Genomic DNA, 19,996 nt, shown 5'->3' with positions numbered 1-19,996 from the left:
CATGATTTTTTCTTTTCACTTGGTCCAGAATTTTACAAGGATAATTGACTAGGTCTTCTTCAGAAGACAAGAATGTATAATTTCATTGTTATTGCATAATTGCCAAAAATCTTAGCAGGCAGAATCCACCTTAAAATTAATGGTCTTCACACTGCGGTGGCTCTGTCTCTCAGGGTACATTAGGGCCACTTTATACAGCTGAGCAGTGAGGCCCTGGGGTAAAAGATGCATTTTACAGCTGTATGAGGGCATGGATAGCAGGCCTGTTCTCCTTTCCGACCACTGCCTTCATCTTCATCATATTCTTATTTCACAAAAGCAAAAGTCTTATCTGGCACCCATTCTAAATGTCATTATACAGTGTGTGCCTCAAAGGTGGTGGTATCCAATACTGAGCACCTGAAATGTAGCTGGTCAGAATTAAGGTTAGCTGTTTGTGTAAAACACTACAGGATTTCAAGGACTTAGTACCAAAAAATAAAAAGAATATTAAATATCTCATTTAAAATTTTTTTATATTGATTGAATATTGAAATGATAACATTTAGAAATATCACATTATATATAATATTAATTTCACCTATTTCTGTTACCTTTTTAAAATATAATACTAGAAAATGTAATATTACCTATGTGGCTTACATTATATTTCTATTGGATGGTGCTGTTCTAGAGCCTCAAAACAAAGGAACAATTTGAATCTTGCTTTCAGAGAAGCCTCCAAAATAAGGGATCAAAAACTGGCACCCCTACCGGAGATCTAAACTGCAACCCCACCACATAGGGACAACTAACTGAGCTACCCAGCCAGGGCTTTTTTTCTTCTCTTATGAGAGGAAATTTTTGTATTTAAATTTTGTGGCCAATGTGTAAATTCAGATATATTCAGAGTTGGGTTATATGAGTGATAATTTCACTCAAAGAAAGCACCATCCCCCTGAGTCAAGATTTGAATGCCTTCGATACTTCTGGTGCCAAACCCAGCATTATTCTCTCTATTCAAAGTGATCCAAGACCTTGCAGAAAGTGTTCATTTTAAGATAACCATGGGTGCCACTAGGTCATAATTTCTGTTTTGTGAAATGAAGTAATTGACTGGATTGGTCTAACCCTCAAGGCAACCAAGCGGCCAGGTTAAGAAATCTACCTGGTAGGGAAAGAAAACCATTAGGTGTTTTAATAGCTATTCTCTTGCAAAATTAAGCAGTTACTTGCAATTTCCTTAAATAAACTACTTTTCAGAATATTTATAGCCAAAGCTTTGTGGGTAAGTCCAGTCATGGACACTAGGTGGCATCATAAGAACCTCTCCTGGACCACTTCCTGACAGCCATCAGCTCTTCTCCGCCATGTGCACCCTGAAGACTTTTAGCACAGTCTGGGATAAAGAAAACTTACAGAAATGCTCTTCCTTTCCTGTGTAGAGTCTATAAGTTTTCTTTCTAAGAGGTTGATCTTCTGTGAGCAGTACACAGAAGAGCAAGGCCCTCACAGCAAACGCAGCAAGGAAACTTGACCCGAGTCCTAATGCTGGCGACAAACAATGGTTTTCTTGGCGAAAATCGATTTCCCTTCCTGGTTGCATCTCACCGGATTCCTGGGAGGACCATACGGAGTCATTCATGTATGAGAACTGCCATGTGCTACCTAAAAACCAAGGTTCTTCCCCCTCTACAGCCCTCCTCTCCCTCAGAGGCTCCAACCTTGCACCAGCTCAGGGCCTCTGCTAACCCAGCCCCTGCCCACTCTTTGCCAACTCCAACACCACTCTCAATATTTATAAAGGATTCTGACACCAGATCTGTTCATTTCAACATTCAAACTACTGAAACTCACAGTCTGTGTCCTCCACTCCAAAGGTGTTCACCTCCTCTTCAACTTAGTCCAATGACTACACCCCAGGCCTTGCCGTCATCTGGAATTAAACCCCCTTGAAACCATCAGCTTTATGTCCCACTCTATGTCAGAAGTCAGCTCTTCTGCCCCTCTCCCTCTTGCTCCTCAAGTCCATTGGGACCCCCAGCTTCTTCACTTCTTCCTTCTCTCCTGCTCATCAGCCCCCACTTCTCTCTACACAGAGCCCCTGTTCTTGCCTGTGCTGTTAACAGTAAGCAGCTACTCTCTCATCAACACACACAACTCCCTCCTGGCCTAGTCCTCCGGGAAGACCAACCCTCAGCACCAACCCCCACCCCCCAGAGACCAGTGCAGCCCTCTGAGGCAATGCTGAGGGGGAGGAGCACAGGCACAGAACTGAATGTGACCCTCTGAGCACCAGGCTTGGGTAGTTAGGTTGCTGCAAACATCTACTCATAGGAGAATTAGGAGGTAATGGGTGAAATGAGACTTTTTAAAATATATTTTTATCTTTCACATCTTCCACATCTATGACCTTTCCCTGTGACCCAGAGGTATCTGACTAAAGGACAAGCAGATGAATGGGTAGACTACAATTTTTAGAGTAAAAATGTAAATAGAAGAAGTATGCAGTTTAGTTCTAAAATAGGTAACTGAGACTCAAAGCTATAGACCTGAGAAAAGTAGGACTTAGAGATTATGCCAAAATATAGTCTGGAAAGATAATAAGAAAGAGCCAGGTGTACCTGCCCCTTATTTACCCTCCACCACCAGCGAGGATCAGGAGGGCCACAGGAGAGGATGCTGAGCAGGGCATGCCCTCAAAGGAAGTGAGGAGGAGTGCAGAGAAGCTGGGCTTGTCCCTTTTCAAGTTCAACACCTACCAAAGCATGAAACCACAAAACCAAGATGGGGCCCTCAACCCCCAGCAGAGGGGGTGTGGAAAGAAAATGCGTAGCATATATTCGTCACTTAATAGATTCCTCAAATAACTCCACAAAACCTTTATTACCCACATTAAAACAACACCACAAACTATAATCAGTCCCATTTTACTGACTAGGAAAGTAGAGTAAGTGACAGAGTCAGGAATCTAACTCAGGTCAGCTGGCTCGAAAGGCCCTTCTCTTAACCATCCTACACACAGTCTTTCAATAAACATCCTACCCTCCCCCCAACCCTTCCTCTGTTAAATGCCAGGTTAAGAAGCATATTTAGAAAAGTTAGGCTGCCGTGTGTTTTGTGCTTACTATTTAAGGTTTAAATTGGGCCTTCGGTCCTGCTCCATCACCTGTTGGTTGTCAGTCCACTCCCTTCCCCAATTCCTGCAAAGGACCTCCGAAACCTTCATCAGTCCCCACCTAACTCATTTTTAGCAACAAACTTGCCTGTGATTCATATAGAGAGAATCAGTGTCACCAAGGATGGACTCTCTCAGCTCCTCTCCTTCTCCCAGGTAACTTATCTTCATGGGCACCCTCTCATCTTCCTTTCCAACAAGTTTCAGAGGAAGAGATGTCTGTCTGTACATCCCCCTGTTTCAGACCATTCCCTCCCTTGCCCTTTCACCGCCTCCAGGATATCCATTGAGTGCCTCTTTCCAATATCTTCAACCCCACCATCACCACCACTCTGCTGGGTTCTTTGAGCATATAGGCAAAGTAAGATCTTACCTTCCCTTTACATCGTTTCCATCCATAGTTGTCCTAGACATCAGAAATTTCCAAGCGCCAGTCCTGGACTCTTCCTAAGAAGTGACAAAATTTCACTACTTCTTTAAAATATGAGAAAAATAAGGATAACATGGGGAGTTTCTCATTAAACGAATTAAATTTAAACAATTTTCTTCTATTACAATACAGCCTTTAAGAAATGTTCAGATATCCTCTATATGCTGCCTTTCAGAAGCATGAAGACTTTGCATGAACAAGAAAAAGACCTTATTGAACTGTTAAGATATTGAGATTTGGAGCTGCTTTGTTATTTACATAACCTAGCCCAGAAGTTCTCAAGCTTTTTGGTCTCTGAAAAACCTCTACACTCTTTACACTCTTAAAAACTATTAAGGACCTGTACTAACTATATTTTCTCACGTTCTGTATTCTCAGTGACTACCCCTTCAAGGGCCAGCTAATTCCTGGAGATAACTGTTTCCCTGTGAGCGCACCTTCGTATGCATACTAACCTCTCTTCTAGAGATCACAGTTGCATCAAAAATAGAATACAGGTCTTATGATTCCCACTACATAGGAATTATTTGTATAAAATATAAAAAGTACTTCAGATGACCCTAACTCTTATGACTTTAAGATACAAGGGTGAAACACATTGAAAGCTATATAAATTAGGTGGGAATTTCAGCTATTGGTAAATGAAACTATTATATCTCTCTCATTTCTGTCCAACAAAATAAGCATTAAAAATAAATATTAATAATGTCATCTACCATTAATAAATTAAGTGTTTGAATGGTTTTCCAGTTATATTGATAGCCATTAGTGATTTTAGCAGGAGAAAGAGCATTCCCATAACTTAATTAAGCACATAGTGGAAAACTGCAAATATAGGGGAGATGTATTTTCAGCCCAAGACTCTGAAAGTTAGAAGATATTTTTTCAATTCACTTCAGGTGTTATAAAAATCTGTATTTGGAACTTTTTTAAAAAAGGGGAATAAAACTGATCTCCGTTAACTCGCTAGATTCTTTTCTTTACTGTGCTTGTCACCAAGGGGAAAAAACACTCTTGCAGAAGGTAATACTTTCCAATTAAAAAATAGTTCAATCTCTTTCTGATTGTATAAAAGGGATTATTTTCTTGCCAAGGAACAGAATTTAAAAACAGGAGCTTAGGGGGTATTAGGATAAAAAGTAGTTCTGTGCTTCCATTTACTTTTTTCTGGCTATCATTTTCAAGCAGTATAATGAGAAAAGTACAGCCACAGAGGCATACTTCTTCTGCAGGGGGACAGATGTCACATATTCTGCATCATTCGGTTTCACAAACAAGTCTATTACCAGAGAACAACTAAAAATTTTTCTTTCACATGATATTTTCCAATGATTATATTATAAATGAGTTCCCTACTTCATAATCAGCTACTCAGAGATAGATATTGGAATTCTTATTACATTCTATTAACAATACCTTGGAAAGTTGCTGAGGGAAGGATTAGAAAGAATCACAGAAAGATCACTGTTTTGAAAATAGTCCTTTACATCATCAAGAAAGTGAAAAGACAACCCACAGAGTGACAGAAAATATTTATAAATGATATATTTGATGAGGGATTTGCATCTGGAACGCAAAAAGAATACTTTTACCATAACAATAAAGAGAAAAATCACCCAACTTTTAAAAAATGGGCAAAAGATTTAAGTAGACCTTTTCCCAAAAAAGACAACAAATGGCCAATAAGTACATGAAAGAATGCTCAGCATCATTAGGCATTATGGAAATGCTAGCGCAGATCAAACCACAAGATACAATTTCACACACACTATGGTGACTAAAATCCAGAAGACAAGACAATAACAAATGTTGACAAGGATGTGGAGAAATTTGAATCCTCATACATTGCTGGTGGAAATGCAAATAGTGTACCTGCTTTGGGAAAATATTTAGCACATCCTCAAATATTAAAAAAGATTATTTAACCCAGTAATTCTACTCCTAGGCATATGCCAAAGGGAACTGAAAGCAAATGTCCACAAGAAAAAACCTGCATATGGATGTTCCTAGCAGCATAGTCCAAAAGTAGAAAGAATATAAATGTTCATCGACTGATGAATTAAAGAACGAAATGTGGTATATCCATAAAATGGAGTATTGTTTGCCAATGAAAAGTAATAAAGTGCTGATACATATTACAACATGGGTAATTCTCAAAACATAGTGCTACATGAAAGAAGCCATTCTCCAAAGGCCACATATTGTGTGATTACATTTATATGCAAGTCCAGAGTTGGAAAATCTGGTTGCCAGAGGTTGAGGGAATGGGTTTTACTTTTCAGTAATAAAAAAGTTCTAGAAATAAATAGTGGTAATAATTCCACAATTTTGTGACTATACTAAAATCTGCTGAATTATATACTTTTAAAAGGTAAATACAATGGTATGTCAATAATAATAAAGCTATAATTTAAAATATAGCCCTTAAAATGTTTGAAAAGGAAATTTTTTTATAAATACAGCTTTTATTAATAATATTGTCATTGGCAATAGAAGTCTAGAAGAAAATATATGCAAATATTGAAAGCCATCTGCTGACCTTTTCACATGGCAGGTTCAGCACCAGGGACAGCTCCCCCGGCACATGCCCTCTTTTCAAAAGCAAGCACACCAAAGACTACCCAGGCCCTACAACAATGACCTTTCTAGTATACCCTTCAGTTTCAACACTGCCATATACAATGGCAGTCATGATTGTATATTTTGTGAGAAATTGATCAGGAGACAAAAGATCTGCTACATTAATCTATTTAGCAAATTATATGGATTGATTGTTAGGTGTCAAGCATGAGATCTTACACAAATCACTTCTTTTAGCTTTATTTCCTTATCCCAAATGTGTGCATAATTTGCATGCACGATAAACTAAGATAATAATTGTGAAATAACTCATGACTTGCATTCATGAAAGGTATTATTATTGAATTCTTAATAATACTAAGAATTAGTAATAGAAGCCTAGACGAAAATATGTACAAAAATTGGTGAAGGGAATCCTCTGAACTATTCGCAGCCAAGTTCAGTACCAGAACAGCTGAAGTTACCCATTACATTATCAAGCAACTTATTTTATTCCAGGACACATAATACCTTTTGAAACCTAGATTGTATATACTTAGGTTTAATATTAATTCTGTTAAGAGTCTTCAAGGAAAGAATCATCTTCTTAAGCATGCTTCTGATAAACTTCTAAGATACAACTCTGGATCTGGCCTGATAATGGGCCCATTTCTAAGGATGAGGAAAGTACTACAAATTATCTAGCCCTGGCTGGGTGCCTTAGTTGGTTGGAGTGTAATTCCATAAATCAAAAGGTGGCAGGTTCAATTCCCAGTCAGGACACATACGTGGGTTGTGGGTTCGATCTCCTTTCAGGGCACAAAGGGGAGACAACTGATTGATGTTTTTCTCTCACAGCGATGTTTCCTTCTCTCCCTTCTTCTCTCTCTAAAAATCAATAAAAATATATCCTCAGGTGAATATTTTTCTTAAAAGAAAAAATGATCCAATCCTTTATCTACATTTAGTAAATAAAAAATTCAAGATGAACTTCAGTTGATGCATGACCCCTACAGATATTTCTATTTGATGAGTCCTGTCATAACAGAATTTACCTGTAAGGTAGATGTTGATTCCAACCTCATTTACACTTTTATAAAGGAATTCTATAATATTTAACACTTTAAAAGTAAGAAATTATATAGAAAAGTCCCACAAATGTTTGAACAAAATTGTGTCATATCATGTAACCTCATGAGTTTATCTGTATGACATGATGGGGAGGTAGACCAGATGATTGAACTAAATATAATGGTTTAGTTTCACTGTTTTTCATTACTCTCATAACTACTCAAGTGGTTCAACTTTAATTGTCACCAATCTTACTTATATTTAAATATCAAAATAACTAGTATAGGATGCTCTGAACTCTGCCAAATTCCACAAAGCCAGATGCCATTTCCTTAAGGAAAAAGAACCGTAAAAAATAATTATTGATTTTTAAAGGGAGCCAAGTAGAAGGCAGCCCTTTGATCTATAGATGTTCATTATTTCCTTTGCTCTGGCTTAAGTAAAAATGTTGTGTAAGAGGTCAGAATACATTTCCGTAGGAACCCTGGGGTTCATTAACACAAAGTCGTAAATAATGCTTCTCTTCCTGAGGAAAGTGTATCATTTTGAGCGGGCACAAACAGGACTCTCTAACATTCTGAGAAGTTGGGAGAAGGATCTAGAGTCCAAATATTTCAATAAGCAAAAGCTTCCCATTTTCATTCCATAATGATGCTTTTCAAAAAATATATTTTTATTGATTTCAGAGAGGAAGGGAGAGGAAGAGAGAGAAACATTAATTATGAGAGAGAAATATTGATTGGCTGCCTCCTGCCCACAACCTGGACCAGGAATTGAACCGTGACCTCCTGGTTCATAGGTCAATGCTCAACCACTGAGCCATGCTGGCTGGTCTCATAATGATGTTTTCATTTAATCTTTACCTTTTCCTTCAGTGAATAATTGCTTTCTGCAGTGATAAGCGCATCTGAAAGATAGCTATTCTCCTTTTTGGTGCACAGAATCTCAGCAGTCTGCTTCTTTGCCTTAATGACCCCCCCCCAATCCCATATCATTTCATATCACTCAGCAACACTTATTATGCTTAGAATATCTTATTTCCCAAAGTCATTAATGGATTTTCTTTCTGATCAGTTTTAGAGCTCCACCCCATAATAATTAATACACACTTATGGGAACACTTGAGGTAAGAAAACTGAAAATAAAGTCTGTATTGAAAAAACTTCCACCATGAAATTCCCTATCAATAAGCCATCAACACAAACTATATCGATTTCCTTCAGGCTGGAGGCAAGCCATATCATATCTATTATGTTGGGTTTAGAACCATAAATTCAATTTCCACATATTTATAGCACAAAAGCATTAGCACACCTTGCCCTCCTCAGTGTGGACCCCACACTCAGGAATGCAGCTGGATGATGTGTTACAGGTGGATCTGTATTCTGGGGGGTACACTGCCCTGTGCACACTTCTCGCTGTGGTTCCTCTTCCATTTCCAGCACCAAGAAATGTGTGTTTGGTTTCCTGATGTCCATCAATCCTTCCTAAGAACACCCTGAATTTTGGGGAAGTAGCCCTTCCTCTTTATGTGCATGCCAGCTGGGTGGAACTGTGATAACAGGAAGCAGCCCTCCTGCTACTGAGATGCTCAGGGGTCCTGAGCACCTCCCACTGGGTCCTGGTGTATCCAGAGAGGGGTATAATGAGTCAGGTGCTCTCTTCAAGGACTTAGACACTTGAACCAGTGATGTAGGTTTGAAGTAAGATTGGGATTCATTGATTCCAGTGCACACCTGACCAGACTCTCTGGCTATGGACCATCCCTGGAGTTGTGCTTCCTCCCTGCTGGAGCTGCCTCGATTCCAGGACTAATTTTCTGGACTTCCCAATAATGCTCTTCCCTTTAAGTCAGCCAAAGTCAGTTGCTGCTACTTGCAACCAAAGAACCTTGGCCCTCTTATTTTTAACTTCCAGTTGGGTTTCTTGTCATGCTTTCTTAGAACAATAGTCAGTGTTGTGTGCTATTACCAAATAAGATGCTAAAGTATTTCCAGGCTGAACTGTCTTCAGAGAAATATTGCACAAAATGTCTTTGCTTTCCCTCCACAAAACAAGAGATTTATAGAACACTATAATACACTATATAAAAGGAAAATATCAAAATTGTCATAGATTCTATTTAACACTTCTGTTAACATTTTCTCATGCATATATTTCCATTTTGCCAGTCTCCTGTTCCCTGTTTTTCGTCGCCCCTCCCTCCTACTACCCATAAATAAACAAATGTTAACACATTGCAGACGGATCACGAGACTTCTCGTTTTTCTGTTCTAAGGCTTGTGGCCAATCATGAGAATTTTTTAAAAAGATATTAGCTTGTAATAAATGTAATAAATAACTTCAAAATGCAATGGGAATTTAATTTTAAAGCGTGGCTTTAACATTTATGTAAAACATTTCTTGTACCCTTTCAATAGAAACTTATCTAGCCACTGGGTAAAGCTAGCAATAAAACTACTGGTCCACAACAGCCCAATATTTATTCTTCCACACTTTCTCCATCCTCATGCTATCATGTATGTATGTATATATCAAGAAATAGATGGAGAGAGGTTTTAGTTGCTGCTTCCTATCCACTGAATCAAATTGAATCATACTCTATTACAACTTTGCATGTTGCAGTTTCAACTTCACAATACACCATGAAATTCCCCTCATCAACAGGATCTGATTCACTCTTTTAAATTGGAGGGTTTATAACCATTTACATTTAATAGTTGGGATTAAGTCTACCATATTGCTGTTTGTTCTCTATTTATCCCATCTGTTCTCTGCTTATTTTCTCCATTATTTCCTGTAATTGGTTTGTTAGCCATACCTCTACATTTTAGTTTTTAGTGGTTGTTAATGTTTATTATATCCTGAACTCACTAGGTCTACTTTGAATAATAATATTGAATGTTTATAATAACCTTCTAACAGTACTTCCATTTTCTCCTTCCATCCTTGTTACTAATGTTGTCATACACTTTATTTTTGCATAAGTTATGAGCCCAAAACATGTTTGTTATTTTTGCTTTATATAGGTAATTGTTTTAGAAGAAATTTTAAAATACTTTCATATTTACCCACATATTTACCATTTCTGGTGTTCTTCATTCCTTTGTGTAGATCCAAGTTTCCACCTGTGATTAAAAGGCAAATTCTCTTGGCTTTTGTTTGTATTTAAAAGCCTTTATTTTACCTTAATTTTTAAAGCAGATTTTTGCTGGGTGTAGAATTCTCTGTTGACAGTACATGCTGTGATTTTTGTTGTTGTTGTTATTTTTATTCTGCAACTTAAAGATTCCATACCATCATTTCTGAAAATAAACCTGCCTCTCTATGTTACAAACTGAAGTTTGTATTTGCTGCATCTTCAAACTAACTGATCCTTTTTCTTTCCAAGTCTGAGCTGCAGTTAATTCCATCCAATGTATTTTTTCATGTCAGATATTTTCATTTTCATTTCTAGAAATTCTATTTGGTTCTTTTTTATATCTTCACTATCGCTCCTGATTTTATTCATATTATTTAAAAGACCTGTAAAGATATTATGCATGTTTATAGTAGCTATTTCAAAGACTTGTATACTAATCATATCATCTCTGTCACTGATGGTCCTTTCTCTATTACTTTTCTTTTCCCTCTGTGTTATGGGTCACCTTTTCCTGATTCTTGGCATGCCTAGTAATTTTTTATTGGATGATGAACATCTAGTTAGGTTACTGAGCATCTAAACTTTGCTATCTTCCTTTAAAGAGCACTGGCTTTGTTCTAGAAGGCATTATGTTACTGGAAGATCCAATTGGTTTGATTCTTTCATAGCTTCTTTTTAAATTGCTTAAGGTTTGGTCTGGAATAGCCTCTATTCTGGGCTAGTTTTGCCCTAATACTAAGGTGTGACCCCCAGGGTCTCTTGCATAGTCACTTTGGAAACTGGTTCTCTTAAAGGTATAATGTGGAAGATGCCTTACTTGACCTTGGCAAGAGATTCATAAAATCCTCTCTCCATGATGGTGAAGCTTGAGCCCCAAGTTGTGGTGAGGGTGCATGGAATGTGAGGTTGGCTGCAGCTGTGCAGAAGGAGCAACTATATGACTAATGCTGAGAAACAGGATGCTCCTGTAAAGAAAAGCAGCTGTCAGACAGTCCTGTTAGTCATCACAAGGCCCGTAACTCCTGTGATACTGGATTCTCTGTATATATCAGGACTTGACAGCTTTCCAGCCTGCACATAAGTGATGCTGAACTTCCTGGCTCTGTTGGGATACAATGGCTCTCAGGAGTGCATTAATCTGACTGCATCTCCTTGGGAGCCATCAGCCCACAAATAGGAACTCTGACGTATTGTTATACTTCTGAGGAGGGTGTCCCTTGTCAAGCGTCTTTGCATACCTTCCTTTACTTTGTAAACCTCTTTAAATAGTTTTATGGAGAAACATTCCTTTCTAGTTATTTTAAAATAAACTATTTTTCCCCACCTATTTGAAAATATCTTTGGTTACAATCTTTCATCACTGCTCCTTGTTCAACACGATAATTGACTTTAAAATCTCATCTGGAGGTTCAGGTGTAAAGTGAGGGAGATGGCTTTGGAACCATCTGAAATTACATCACTCTATTTATTTACTTTTTTCCTGAGTTGGAGTAAGTAACTATGGGTACAGCCCCAACGATACTTATTTTACAAGGCACTTGCTTTTCCCCCACATGGATATTTAACGGAGGTTAGAGTGGTGAAGCTGCAAGTCTGATTGACTTGTTATTGTGGTTTTTATAGCATTGTTTGATACATTTACCCACTTACTAGGCCTTTCTGATCATTAGCTTGTTCGAAATATTTTCTCTCCTCTGTATTTATAAGCCAAAACAGCCCTTGGCTTAGCTTAATTGCATTGATAACCTTTGAAACCTAGGAGTTTAATGTCTCCAACACTGATTGGTCCAGAAATAGAGTGTATTATTAATTTACTAGAAGCCCAGTGCACGAATTCGTGCACCGATGGGGTCCGGCCAGCCCGCCCTGATCAGGGCCAATTGGGGCTGGGCTGGCGGGGGGGGGGGGGGGGGGGGAGAATGTGGGAGTTTGGCCGGCCAGCCACGCCCCTGATTGGGGTGTTGGGGGCCGATCGGGGGCAGGGCCAGGCGGGGGCGTGGGGCTGAGGGAGGTTGGCTGGCCGGCCCTGCCCCTGATTGGGCCAGTTGGCCGGCCGCAGTGAGCATCATAGTGACCGGTCATTCAGGTCACTTGGCTTTTATACATATAGATAATATCAAACTATCTTTTCTAATATCCATGAGGTCTTCCAAATATTTCCCATTGTTTTATTTCCTCAATGTCTAGAAAACTGCAAATGCAATCTGGCCAGTGATAACAACCACCAGGTTTAACCTTCTAAGGGTGTGAGTACTTTGCTCTGTTCCCTGGCCCACTGTATTTTAACAAATATCCAGTAGAAATCATAATAGGCATAGAGAAAACAATATCTCATTACAGTAAATATAAAACTAACCTGTAATGAAGCTGTGGGGAATTCTGGGCAGGAGGTTCCAGACAATCAGATTTGACCTTTGTGCTTATTATGCTTCAGAATGGAGGAGCCAATTTCCACCGCTGGTCAGAATTTACTACCCATGGCACAAAGGGAACAACAAATTAAGGAAGTTGTCATGGAACCTGGAGGAAGCAGACAACACCAAACCCACCTTTGCCACAGGAAGTTCATGTACTGGAGCCAGAAGCTTTTCAGAGCCGACGAGCTGCAGGCCAGAAGTGTGGCTGAAAATGCCCATAAGAAGGGTTAGAGGAGAAAGAACTGTAATTCACTTTCTATCAAAACGGAGCAGGAGCCCGGCCAGCAGGACTCAGTGGTTGAGCGTTGACCTGTGAAAAAGGAGGTCTAGGCACATGCCATTGGTTGTGGGCTCAATCCCCAGTGGGGGCATGCAGGAGGCAGCCAATGATTCTCTCTCATCATTGATGTTTCTCTCTCCCTCTCCCTTCCTCTCTGAAATAAATAAAAATATATTTTAAAAAACACACAAATGCTGCAGGAAAGCTCATAGAACTCTGGTCTGCATTGTAAAAACAGCATAGGTGTTTTGGCTATTCAGTTGATCAACAGCCACAAACCTGCACACAAAGGGAATTAATCTGGACACCTGTAACTTCTTTTTCTTTCTATCTTCCACCCTGACCACTGAGAAAAGTACTTCATGTGGGCAACCTGGTGTGACTGCACCCTAAGTGCCACCTCACATATGCCTTTGTTCTTCTCCCAATAAACTCATTAACATTCCTATCAGTGAGGATGCTAATTGGATGATTACCGACCTTACTTGTGAACTAGATTCTGCATCCATTGCTGAAGGTCACTTGTGTGTGCACTTTAGCTGTAAAAATCTCCACGTGTATTATATGTGTTTTGAAGCACACCTTGCTCATGCCTGCTCCCCAGAAACTTTAAATCTGTGTGCTGCAGGCCCCCAGGCCTGACCACAGATGATTGGATAGAGTTTAGTATGTAGTTCAAGGGCCATAGGCAGGCTGAGCCAATCAGTCTACTGTCAGGAATCTGAGCTGGTGCACTCAGATGCAGTTTCCCCTCAGTGGTAGGAGCTACCTTGTGTGCCAGGAGGATGAGGAGTAGGGACTAGAGGTGGGGAGAGACAGAGAGAAAAGGAGAGGGAGAACATGTACAGAGTGAGGCAGGGAACTGAGCGATGAGACCATCCCCCACATGAACCATCTGAGACACAGCTGGAAACCCTAATTCTTGGCTCTCTAGATCCCAGGCAACTTCCAGCACTGGCTGTCCTTTCCACCCTGTCACTCTGTGGGAGTCTCCCTAGCAAACTCACTTAAGTGGTTTTCTCTCCTCACAACTTAAAACTGCTTGAACAGACCCCAAAGTATGTTAGGAACTCTGATTTCTTGCATTTCTGGCAAGACTGACTTAAACGCAGGCAATATTTCAGACTAATCATAAAACAGCAACTTAAGCTTGTAAACATTTGTCATTCACAATAAAACCCACACAGAACTGGGATTCATGGATTTGCTCCAAGGTCTTCCTGGCTGTAGACATTTAACCTGTGCCCTGTCTTCAGCCCCGCATCTGTGAGGCCTGAAGAGGCCACACACAGCATTTGTCTCTCAAAGGTGTGAAGACCAACAGGAACCAAGGCGTGACGGATGTGCCTGGATTAATAGTCTGGTGGAGAAGAGGCCATCACATGCCTCCTGTTGTTTAAGAACTCCCTCCTGTCCTACTTGCTGCCAAAAGGTATTTTCCTTTGTGTTGGTGATAAGCTTATCTGGGATTTCACTCTTCCTGATTTCAGCTGTGCACCTTGGGTGTGTCCTTCTGTTTCTGACTTTGATAAATATCTGAGGTGGACTCCAGTGTTTTTGTCATGGCTTTTCTGATTCAAGCTGCCATGCCCTTGCTTCCTGTTTGCCACACCAGCCTAACCCCACATTGCTGTCTCCAACCTGGGACCTGCAAGGAGGCTGTGTGGCATCCAGACCAGGGTCAGGCCTTTTCCATGGACTGTGGACATGGCACGTGTATTCCCTAATCATCTTAAGGTTCTGTTCATTCTTAAAAATCCACGACTCCATAAACAGCATTTTTTTTCATGAGCCTTATTTGTTTAAGAACCTGTTTCTGGGTAAACTCAATGTCCTTAGTTAATCTTAACCTCACCAGAGATACAATGTTAGCAAAACTTGGTTTGACCTCTAACATTTGGTGTGGCCATTCCAGAGGTCACACTGACTTGATGAATGTCAGGGTATTACGAATTTCAGGAAGCTCCTCTCCTAGGGGGTACATCTAAAAACTTGCTCTCTTCAAGTCCTAGATCAATAAAAATAATTTTCAGGGGAAAATAATCACATTATTAGATTCTCTGTTTCTTTAAGAAGTAATAGCTGAACTTGGCTCTTATTATAAACTTAACAGTTCAGAACTCAATTGGTATTTGTATGAACACTGTTATCACCACAATGATATAAGCCTTACTACAGGAGCTTGAAATCCAGTAAAGAAATAACATGTGATTATTTTTGTTAAGCACAAAGAACTAACATAAAAATTAGACTCTTGCTGATTTCTGCTAAGAGAATGTAGAAATCTAGGAAAGCCTTCTCAAATAAGTACCATCCTACTGTAAGCTGACCCAAGGACCTCTGCCAAGCAGGCCTTGTATGCAAGTGTTGATCTTCAACAAATAAACAGCCAGATATTTCTCCAGTAAAATGAATTCATTGGGAAACAACAAAGAAATACAATTCAGGATGTCTGACGGTGAACCATGTGCAAGTCCAGAGAGACAAAGGAGAGGAACACTCTTTTTTTGACTTGGGAGGGGCTGATGTAATTGAAGGCCTAGAAGGGCACTGTAGGCTGGAGTCATAGTGACTTCTCATTGGCTGAGTTATGGAGGTCTCCCAGTGGCTGAGCTGTTACTGGGTCAGGAGGAATCTCTTCTTCCTCCTGCAGAGGTAGTAATGTAGTGTCACTTCCTGTTTGAGATGCAAGGTACCTACCTCACTTCCTGTTGGGGTCTGGTGGTACGCATTGAGTGATGTGTACGTGAGACTTCTCTCTTCTGGCCTCCTGACTCCATTTTAAATGAGGTTTCTGTTTATTAATTTTCATGCAAGTTAGGAAAAAGGTGCCCCTACTGGCACAGGACTTGGTCAGTGAAGTGATCCTTGTTGGTAGAAAAAGACACTGTCCTCTGGGGCAATGGCATCCCTTTCCTCAAGGGCCATTGCTTGAAGGGCAGATTCCAGAACCACTCACTTCCTCAGTCAGGTGCCCCAAGCAAGGCACACACTGCACAGCTCCATGCAGAGAAAGGGAGGAAGAGAGGGAGGGAGGGAAGGAAAGGAGCCCACAACCTTGGTGTATAGGAATGACACTCTAACCAACTGAATACCCAGCCAGGGCTACCCAGCATGTTTAATTATAGCAGTGGTCGCCAGCACCGGTTTGGCTCAGTGGATAGAGCGTTGGCCTGTGGACTGAAAGGTCCCGGGTTCGATTCCGGTCAAGGGCATGTACCTTGGTTACAGGCACATCCCCAGTGGGGAGTGTGCAGGAGGCAGCTGATCAATGTTTCTCTCTCATTGATGTTTCTAACTCTCTATTTCTCTCCCTTCCTCTCTGTAAAAAATCAATAATTATAGCAGTGGTTCTCAACCTTCCTAATGCTGCAACCCTTTAATACAGTTCCTCATGTTGTGGTGACCCCCAATTTCATTGTTACAAATTGAACATAATTAAAGCATAGTGATTAATCACAAAACAATATCCTATCTAATAATAGACAAACATGGTAATTAACCGTACCTCCGACATGCTTCCCATTTGCTAATCAGGGTGATATGCAAATTAACTGCCAACCAAGATGGCAGCCGGCAACCAGGCAGCTGAAGCTAACAGGAGGCTTGCTTGCTCCAGTGATGGAGGAAGCCAAGGTTCCCCGACTGCTGCTGCCGGCCTCTGAGCTGCACTCTAAGAAACAATGTTGCAATTATAGAAGCTAAAGAAACCCCAGAAACCTGCTTTCAGCCAGCGGGGCCTCAGAGCTGAAGTTGCAACAGTGTTACAATTATAAAACCCAAACAAACCCAGATACCTGCTTTTAGCAGCCGAGGTCTCAGAGCTGGAGCCGAGCCTCAGAGCTAAAGCCGGCTCTCAGCTCCAGTGACAGCCATAGAAGGTAAATAAATCCCAGAATAAAAAAAGAAAAAGATAAAAAGGAGAGGTTGGGAGCCTCAGTCACCCGCCAGCCTGAAAATGGCCCTCAGCCCCTCACCCAGACTGGCCAGGCACCCCAGAGGGGACCCCCACCCTGAAGGGGGTGTGACAAGCTGCAAACAGCCATCATCCCCTCATCCAGGCTGGCCAGGCACCCAAGTGGGACCCCCACCCTGATCTGGGACACCCTTCAGGGCAAACCAGCTGGCCCCCACCCGTGCACCAGGCCTCTATCCTATATAGTAAAAGGGTAATATGCAAACTGACCCTAACAGCAGAACCACTGGGAATGACTGGTCACTATGACACACACTGACCACCAGGGGGCAGACGCTCAATGTAGGAGCTGCCCTCTGGTTGTCAGGGCGCTCTCACATGGGAGGAGCTCTGCTCAGCCACAAGCCAGGGTGATGGCTGCCAGTACAGCGGTGGTGGTGGGAGCCTCTCCTGCTTCCTCAGCAGCACTAAGGATGTCCAACTGCAGTTTAGACTTGCTCCCTGCTGGCAAGTGGACATCCCCTGAGGGCTGCCGGGCTGCCAGAGGGATGTCTGATTGCCATCTTAGGCCCAATCCCCCCAGGGAGCGGGCCTAAGGCAACAGGTGGTCATCTCCTGAGTGGTCCCAGACTGCGAGAGGGCACAGGCCAGGCTGAGGGACCCCTCCTCCCCCCGAGTACACAAATTTTTGTGCACCAGGCCTCTAGTGTAATTATATGTTTTCCGATGGTCTTAGGCGACCCCTGTGAAAGGGTCGTTCGACCCCCAAAGGGGTCACGACCCACAGGTTGAGAACCGCTGAATTATAGCTAAAGGTAGCTTCTGATAAGAGAGATATAAGTGTTTATCTTTCCTCTTTATCTACAATGATGTGAATATTTTATAACAAACATCAATTTCAATGTGCATCCTTTTTTAAGGGAGTCATAAATGTGTCTACTTAAAATCACATAGTAAAAGTTCCAGAACATTCAAGCAGCCTTTCAGATCTCCACCTCAGCTGATACTCTGCACCAGCTGCTTCTCTTCACCCATCCTTGGGCCCTTCCTATGAAGTTCAGTCCCACAGATAAGCCGGCCCCGAGGAAGTCTGTATACAGTGGACAAAAGCCGAGACTTGACGGGTAGTGGACATAGTTCCCAAGTTGCTTCTCTGGTTTTGTCTTTGGGGATGGCAGTGATAACAAGAAACAGGGCCAGAAAAGTCTCAGACTTTTGTGCTTGTCCTTATAAATGTGTTGGTGTATAATAAGCGCAATGCAGGAAAGTTATACACTGTCCATGAAACATTCTGATGTTACTGAGTTGACCCTCATGCTGCCTTTTCAAACATGAGGGTGAGCAAAACAAAACTGTAAATTGCTCTGCAGAAAGTTTCAACTACTGTCCTCTATCCAGTTCCATCTAGATGTTCTGCCTGAGGTTTTATAAGTTAGAAGCAAGCAAATATTCTTTGTTTACAAATAGGCTATTCCATTGGGAAAATATTTCTGTACTTCAGGAACGCTTCTTACAACACAGTCCTGTTTTAAATACACTACTTGTTCAACCTATATAGACTGAAAATACTCAAAGCAAGCTTTTTTTAAATTTTATGTTAGAAAGTTCTCTTGACTAAACTTTCCAAGAATTATTACAAATAAGTGACACTGGTGGCATGAAAATGACTTAAACAGCAATCTAAGACCTGATGACACTGACTATAAAGACCAACAGAGCAATTATATACAGAGACTTGTTTTTTTTAAACAGAGGATGGTATTTTTCCAGAGACACCAGCTAGGAATGTAACTTGAACCCCCCACATGTAGCCCACTCGTCCACATGGCTGGGGCCGCACTCGTCAGAGCTCTCACTTCCTCACTCGTACTCTGTGATCTTCACATGAAGACACATGGTGTAACTTCTGGCTGTGCTCCTGAGCACTTTGGTCTAGGGGTTGCTGAATATGTGAGTGAGTGGTTTTTCCATTATTTATAAACCATGTTGACATGAATATCAATCCACACAAGCTTTCATTTTCTTGGACTACAGGAGTTTGTCAGGAATGAAGCCGACATGAACTTAAGGATGACCCAACTATTTGAACAAATAACATAGAAGTGACTGTACAATTTGGACCCACTTATTCTGTGTCTGACTATAATAACATTTAAAGAAAACTGTATGGCTATAGATAAAATATACTTAAAAATAGTCAATAATATGATACTGCAACAGTATTCAACTTGTGACAAGCAACCCAATAGACTGTTAAACTTTTAGATCCACAGAAAGATTTTATTTTAAAATTTTACACAGCAACAAGTCTTTTTTTTTCCCCCAACGAATCTTAAGCAGTGTGAAACTCATTCTTGTAAAAAGAATGACACAGCTCTAGGAACTTGCTATTTAAAAGAAAACTAAGATGAATGAATTAATCATCTCTTTACTCAAATTTGTATAGGTTTTCACATATCAGGTTAGTTATCAATCTAAAAATAGTTACCTTCTTTAATATAGAATTCACAACATTTTCAGAGTACTCAGAAGTTAGTTTCTTCCCCAAGACCAACCAACTTAGACAAAATTAAATTGGTCTTTCTCTGATCTCACTACAATATGAGAAAATCATCTGATATATAACAATAACAAATATTTCCATACAAAATTCATTTGCAGGAAGGTCCTTGGAAGCGACGCATGAATGCCCCCTGGTCCGAGCTGTTCCTGCACTAGCCTGGTCTTGGGCTCTCCATGCACTAGAGAAGGTCCTGGGCTTTTCCCTGGCTCCCCCATGGGTGGACATGACTTTCAGTCAAGCTGTGAAGATCCACATCCAAGAAATTCCAGATACTGGGATGGCCCTGAACTAACACAGTTTCTTGGGAAAAGCTTTCAAATGATAGTATTTCTAGGATGAAACCAGAAGCCACCTGTGATTATTTCTTTACTTTGGAGATAAAGTAAAACATGATTAGCCTCATCTATTTGATCACCTAGACCTCCCTTACATTGGAAATCTGCACTGAAAGAAATACTCAG

This window comes from Myotis myotis, unplaced genomic scaffold (genome assembly GCF_014108235.1).
Source record: "Myotis myotis isolate mMyoMyo1 unplaced genomic scaffold, mMyoMyo1.p scaffold_m19_p_5, whole genome shotgun sequence".
NCBI lineage: Eukaryota > Metazoa > Chordata > Mammalia > Chiroptera > Vespertilionidae > Myotis > Myotis myotis.
The sequence above is the reverse complement of the archived record's forward strand: the minus strand, read 5'-3'. Positions refer to the sequence as shown.